This window comes from Scyliorhinus canicula, chromosome 16, assembly GCF_902713615.1.
Source record: "Scyliorhinus canicula chromosome 16, sScyCan1.1, whole genome shotgun sequence".
Taxonomy (NCBI): Eukaryota; Metazoa; Chordata; class Chondrichthyes; order Carcharhiniformes; family Scyliorhinidae; genus Scyliorhinus; species Scyliorhinus canicula.
This window is the reverse complement of record NC_052161.1, coordinates 110,887,913-110,895,460: the sequence shown is the minus strand read 5'-3', so window position 1 is coordinate 110,895,460 and position 7,548 is coordinate 110,887,913. Positions and strand designations below refer to the sequence as shown.

At 48.8% G+C, this 7,548-nt stretch overlaps 1 non-coding gene across 1 annotated transcript; it reads right to left on the bottom strand.

Annotated features, from left to right (window-relative positions):
* Positions 1-3,063: 3,063 nt before the first annotated feature.
* On the bottom strand, positions 3,064-3,224 carry LOC119951087. Its single transcript, XR_005457492.1, has one exon. It is a non-coding gene; the product is annotated as a U1 spliceosomal RNA (small nuclear RNA).
* Positions 3,225-7,548: the final 4,324 nt, after the last annotated feature.

The window sequence follows — 7,548 nt, the reverse complement described above, 5'->3', positions numbered from 1 at the left end:
TTGGATAAAAGTCAGTCTTCCAGGGCCAAAGAGATTGGTAAACAGACCACAAAAGAAACAAAGAAAAAAGGGGGGAATTAATTCTTTTAAAAATAAATAAATTTAGAGTGCCCAATTCTTTTTTTCCAATTAAGGGGTAATTTAGCGTGGCCAATCCACCTACCCTGCACATCTTTGGGTTGTGGGGGTGAGACCCACACAGACACGGGCAGAATGTGCAAACTCCACATGGACAGTGACCCGGAGCCGGGATCGAACCCAGGTTCTCAGTGCCTCGAGGCAACAGTGCTAACCACTGTGCCACCGTGCTGCCCTGGAATTAATTCTTAAACTTAGGCAGGGAGAGTTGGAGGGCTATTTGACTGTGCACCAATACACCCAGCATCCACGCAATTAGTTCAGGACCTACAATCCCCACAAGCAGGAACCCTGACTCATTTCTCTTCCCTATTCCTGAGTGTTAAAGTCAGCTTTGGTTTCTCTGTGAGCGATGTCTGACTGAAATCATCTAACTGAGCACAAGTCACAGATTGAAATAAGACCCTAGGAAATAGGAGTAGACCATTCAGCCCTTTGAGCCTGGTCTGCCATTTAATAAGACCAAGGATCTCATTGTCATAATATACACACAAGTATATGATGGTGCACAGACAGGCATTGATTGACACACAGGATGACCAATGAACACACAGAACACAGCAGCCAATCACCAGACAGGACACAACCACTATAAAGCCAGAGGGCACTAGTTTTCCCGCTCTCTTGGGATGCAGCCTCTGAGACAGCCAGAGCCCGTGAGCAACAACACAAACATCCACCATGTGGTAGTAAGATAGTCTGGTCAGGTTAGCCTCAGGTCTCCAGTTAACTCAGCATAGTGTCAACCCACAGTTCAAGTATGTTTAACAGTTGGTAATTCAATAAAAAAGAGTTGTAATTCTCCAAGTGTTGGAAGCCTGTCTCTCTCTCACTGTTATAGTAAACGCAGTGCTTGCAGACCCAGCATACCCAACACATCACTCATTAGTCTGTAAGGCTCAGTTAGGAAGGCGCAGAAGAAAAACCTAGCCTTCCTGAATGAAAAGAGTTCTCATACATGGCCATCACTGTCGCTTTCAAAGATAACAATGAAAGCAATAATGATCAGGTATTTACTACATCGTTACAATGTCAGCCACTGATATCTGGTTGAGTTTACCCTGTCCTTTAAGGCAAGGTTCTGGAAACATGGAGGTATTCCCTTCAAATCGTCCCACAACCTTGACTCTAATGGTTAGATTCTTTGTTTTTGTATACATGCGATGTGAAATGGGGCAGCTGTTGAGATTATAACTAGATACAAGTGTGACATTGTGCCTCCATACAGAGCTGAGGTGTTTGCCTTTTTGCATATGTGTATCTTGGAAGTCACCATTGGAGGGGCTACTGTCTGAAAAATATTTGGCTCTGATTTATGCTACACTTTTTCCATTGTTTGATATTAATATGAAAGGGAGTGGAGCAGTGGATAAAGTGCCACCTCTGTGCCAGAAACTCCAGGTTCAGATCCTACTCCAGGACTTGGTGGCCAAGGAAGGTGTACTCATAACCCAGCCGAATAGGTTGAGTTAGGTCGACCTCACAAAATGCTTTGAACACACACACACACACGCCAATGTCAGACAACAGGAGTGGGAGAAATTCCTGGTTAGCCATGTGATGGAATGTGCATTTAAGCCTCTAACTTCACTATCAATAGCTCCGGGCTACAGCATGCATGTAAAAGTGTAAATTGCCACAATGATTCAGACTCCTTAGGGGGGTCGGGTGCTTTTTGGCGCCGCCTTTTTGGCCCCGATCTTTTGGCGCCGTTTTTTTGGCGCTCAGTTGTTATGGCGCTCATTTTCCTGGCCCACCACGGTTTGGCGCCAAAATTAAAATTAAAGCATGTAATAAATGGATTAAATGAAACTAGGATAAAAATACGAAACCTTTATTCTGGCCTAAAATATTTATGTAAAAGAAAAAGAAAATAATAATTAAAACTCAGTAATTTAATATATTTCGTAATTGTGGGCTATACCACGCAAATATTCTAATGGTTCTCTCTCATCAAACTGGCGCACAATATTCAAAATGCGCTCGCCAGCTCTCACATACTTAAGAAGTTTTTGTTTTGGAGCATGGCCAGCAACCAATTGTTCATAATATGCATCTCGGTTCTTTTGAATTTTTCTCAGTCCATCAATAAATTTCCATATAATGGGGTGGTGAACTCCTAATTCCGCATATACCTTTCTATGTGCTGCTTCTGCGTGATTGTTAGTTCGGTCCTCTCCGTTGATTGTTCGATTGTACTGGTTCCACATCTCTGAAGGAAAAAGAGGGGGCCGCCTGCCATTGCCTCTTCTCATTGGTCGTCCTACGTAATTATCTTCAAACCAGTTAAGCAGCGATTGAAGTTCTAACGGCAAGTCTTCTGACAGGGTATCAATGTAGTTATCCAAGTAAGGAACAGGCACGAAGCATAAGGCTATGATCATTTTAGCTCTTAAAGCAAATTCGGAATCATTGTTATATAAAACCCGGCGCCAAATCGTTGAATGCCAAAAGCATGGGCGCCAAAACATATGGCGCCAAAACGACGGCGCCACCAAATCGGCGCCAAAATGGCGGGGCCAAATGGTACCATTCCCCCTTAGGGAGTGAAGGGCATTCTGAATTCTCCCTCTGTGTACCCGAACAGGCGCTGGAATATGGAGACCAGGGGCTTTTCACAGTAACTTCTTTGCAGTGTTAATGTAAGCCTAATTGTGACAATAAAGATTATTATTATTATTGGGCCTGTGACTTTAATATTACCTGTATCTTAAGGCAAAGCAGCTTGTGCCTTTCAATTCAAGAAGAGGATTGCAGCAGCAGAGGAGATCAGTGATGACTCGATTAGATTGATTTGGCTGATGGCAATGAACTGGCCTAAAGGGGCATTGCTCTGCCCAGTGACAGGTGGTGATTGGATCTGATCATACTGCTGTGCTTTTAGGTGTCATAAAGCTTGTCTTTTGTATGTTTGATTCAGGAAGCAGAGGAGAGCACGAACGCAGTTCCCCACTACCAAAAATTTTGCAGTTGACTATCCCGCACTCGTGGACATCGCAGGTGTTAGCACACCCGAAGTGCAATGGACTAGCCTCGCCCTCGGCGAACCACCTTCTTGATCATGGTTTCACCCCTCCAGGCTGGATGGAGGAATCTAACCAACTCACTCCAGGAATGTCCAATTAATTCTCACTAAAAGGCCACTGTGAGAATCTGATAACTCTCTCTCTATCTCTCTCTCCACTAAAGACTATACAAGCAGAATCCAGGATCTGATCATTCTCTCCCTGCAAAAAAGGATGATGTGAAGCAGAGAATAGGGGCGGTATTCTCCGCAAACCGGCGGGGTGGGCCACTCCGGTGCCGAGGAGTGGCGTGAACCCCTTCAGGGGCTAGGCCGGCGCAGGAGTGTTTGGCGCTGCACCAGCCGGCGCAGAAGGGCTTGGCGCCAAGCCAACCAGTGCTGAAGGGCTTCCGCCGGCCGGCGCGAGTTAGCGCGGGAGCGCCAATGTGTGCTGGTGTCATCCCAGGGCATGCGCAGGAGGGTTTTTCTCCGCACCGGCCATGGCGGAGGTTGACAGCAGCTGGTGAGGAGGGAAAGAGTGCACCACGGCACAGGTCCGCCTGCGGATCGGTTGCTCCCGTTCACGGGCCAGGCCACAGTGGGGGCACCCCCCGGGGCCAGATCACCCCCCCCCCCCCCCCCCCCGAGGACTCTGCAGGCCGCCCGTGGAGCCAGGTCCCGCCGGTAAGAACCTGTCGTGATTTACGCCGATGGGACCCGCCGAAAATGGGCGGCCACTCGGCCCATCGCGGGCTGGAGAATCGCCGACCGGAGCGCCGCGATTCCCACCACTGCTAAAACCCTGGTGCCGGAGAATCCCGCCCCAGAATCTGATAACTCTCTCCAGGAACAAGCTGATGTGAAGGCCGAGGCCTCTCGTGAAAAAGCTGTGAGTAAGATATGTTGCTGAACTGCAAAGAAGATCATTACGGGCTGTCGACTAGAGAGTTACCAGATCCTGGATTCTGCTTACACAGCCTTTAGTGGAGAGAGAGAGAGAGAGAGAGAGAGATGAATAAACAACTTCCACAATTATTTCAAACCATGCGCTGGATTCTCTGCCCCTCCGTGCCACATTTCAGATTCACCCCACCGACGGGATGCTCCATTACGCCAGCTGGTCAATGGGGTTACCCACTGTGGGGTAGGCCCACGCTGTGACAATAAGCGATTTTCATTTCATTTTCATTTTCATGTCCTGATAAATTCTGAGTCTGTTTCCTTCCCAACTGCAGTGCTTGGACTGCCTGGCCCAGCGCAGAATTCTTTCCCGGTCCTGGTACCGGTGCAGTTTGGTTATGACGGCCCTTGGTTGTTTCCCGGGTTTGGCTTTTGGTCGCAATGACTGTTGGGTCAGGGAAGGTCTCCCTTCCCACGAGGTTGCCCAGTATTTGGGCCACGCAGTTCATGAGGTCTCTGCCTTTGGTTCCTTCTGGTAGACCCACGATCCGCAGGTTCTGCCTCCTTGACCGATTCTCCTGGTCCTCAATCTTTCCCCTCAAGTTACCCTGCGTCGTGGCCAGTCTGGCCACCTCCTTTTTCAGTGCCACAATCCGATCACTCTGGTCGGTTGCGGCTCTTTCAAGGTCTTTGATGGTGGCTTCTTGGGATCCAGTTTCTTTTTGGCCCTGCTCAGAGCAATCTGTATTTGACCAGGGTTTCGGCCCCTGCACCATTAACCGCGGCCTGTATGTCCATTTTAATTTCTTGCTGGTGCTCTTTCTGAGAGGGATGCCATCCAGTTCCATCCCAGTGATGGAGGGTTTTGTACTTGGCTGTTCTGCCCTTTTCGCTCCAGCCAGACTTGCCTCATGCGCTTATCCGCTCTTCCGATTGCCTCTGCTCCAGACCCCTTCCACTCCTAGTCTCCATGCAGCTCCTGGGCTGGCTTTTTCCCATCATTTTTCTTTCTCCTTCTCTCGTCCCCATTTTCTTAATGTTTGGGGAACAAATGGATGGGAATTTTGGCGAGTTTTGTTAAAAAGTAATTGTTTTATGGATCCGAGGGAGGAGAGCTATCTGATGTGCAGCTTCTCAGCCCGACTTCGTCACTGGAAGGCCGGGTTCCCATTTTCCATTGTTCCGTTAACTCCAGACTCCTTGGAAACTTCTCTACATTTCTCTAATTTCCTTAATTAGCTGGACTTCAGGTTTCTGGCATCTGTTTCCTTGATCATTACTCCATAGTACAGTTATTTTTCTCGCAAGGCTGAGACAGATGTTCCCACTTTGGCCTTCTAAACTGCCTGGATCAAACCTGGAAGAGCTGCCTTCTTTCTCTCGCTACCTATCTCCAACTGCAATCAAATTAGCTAAACTAAAATGGAAAAGCTTCTCTGCCTTACAAGTAGTTGCTAAGCAAGCACTGCTGGTCTATTTACACTTCACACCGTAACCCTCTCTAAGCACAATAGAATCACATTTGGAAGTGAAACCAGCACCCAAACATACAAACACCTTTGTCCAGCATGAATCTAACTGTAGGTTTTACCCTTCCCGACACAGAAACATTAAACACACTTTAAAACACACTTAAACTATGGGGATGATTTTGAGCCTTCACCAGCCATGCGCGGCACCAGCGGAGTACATGGAAAATCCCACGATAATCAGGAAACCCGACTCTCACTCCCCTCGCCATTGCCTCACCTTCTGCACATTCGGCAAGTAATAATACAGCAGGTTCGGGAGCACCAACTTCCCTTTCTGATTCTGCCTCTGCTGCGGAGCCCACTTCACCCTCAGCTCCCCCCCCCCCCCCCCCTCATATAAACTCCAAAGTCAGAGCCTCCACCCTCCGGAAGAAGACCTTCGGAAGAAAGATTGGGAGGGGCTGAAAAATAACCAGGAACCTTGGCAGCTCATTCATCTTTACCACCTACATCGCCCCTGCCAACGTCAAGTGAAAAGTGTCCCACCTCTTAAAATCCCCCTTAACCGCCTCCACTAACGCTATCAAATTCCACCTGTGCATCGTGGCCCACTCATGCACAATCTGAATCCCCAAGTACCTAAACTTACTTTAAACGGTAGTCCCTTAAATTAGCCCTCCCGCCCCACCGCATTCACTGGAAACACCTCATTCTTCCCAATGCTCAGCCTATACCCGGAGAAGGCCCCAAACCTCTCCAACAGGCCCACGATTCTGCCCATACTCACCAGCGGGTCCAATACAAACAACAACAGGTCATCTGCGTACAACAACACCCAGTATATTTTGTGCACCCCCCCCCCCCGCCCCATCACAACCCCTTGCCACTCAGCAGATCCCCCAGGGGTTCTATCGCCAGCGCAAATAACAATGGTGACAGCTGGCACCCTTGCCTATGTTCCTCTATGCAACCCAAAACACGTTGAACTCATCTCGTTCGTACACATGCTTGCCACCGGAGATGCATACAAAAGACACAGCCTCGCCATAATCATTGGCCCAAACCCAAACCTTCCCAGAATTTAGAACAAGTACCTCCACTCTACCCGGTCAAAGGCCTTCTCTGCATCCATGGATACAATAATTTCCGGTGCCCGCCCCCCTGACGGAGTCATAACTGTATTCGAGCCTCCTGATGTTGCTGGAGAGCTGCCTATCACAAAACTTGTTTGATTCTCAGAGACCAGATCTGGCAGGCACCCCTCTATCCTACCTGCCAACACCTTTGCCAGCATTTTCATGTCCATATTTAACAACGAGATGGGCCTGTATGACCCACACTTCAGTGGATTCTTCCTCTTCTTTGGGATCAGTGTAATTGACGCCTGAGACAGTATCACTGGCATCTCCCCCCCTCTCTATTGCCTCACTAAACATCCCCAACAGGTGAAGGGGCCAACTCTGCCGCAAACAACTTCTAAAGTCCTACTGGAAAGCCGCCTGACCCCAGGCTTTCCCCGACTGCATTCCCCTGATACTATCTATCACCTCTCTCAACCCCAGCGGTTCCTCTAATGCCTGCATCTTCACTTCCTCCAACTCTGAGAACTCCAACAGGCCCAGGAATCATCCCATATCCCCCACTTCTCCACTCAGGTCGGCCTTATACAACTTCTCGTAATACCCCCTGAACACCTCATTTATCTTTCCCGGTTCCGACACCAACTTCCCATTCTCTGCTCACACCCTTAAAATTTCCTTAGCTACCGACTGCCGCCGCAACTGGTGGACCTCCACCCCGGCCTTCTCTCCATACTCATATTGCAACCCACTCCGTAGCTGCCCCACCACTTTGTCCGCTGTCAACCTGTCAAACTGCCCCTGCAACTACTTCCTCTCCGCCAACAACTCCTTTCTGGGGGGCCGCCGAGTATCTCCTATCCACCTCAACTATCTCATCCAGCAGCCTCCAATGTTCGTCCCTTCTCCTCCTATCCCTGTGAGTCTTAAACAAAATAATCCCCCCTCAAATCAC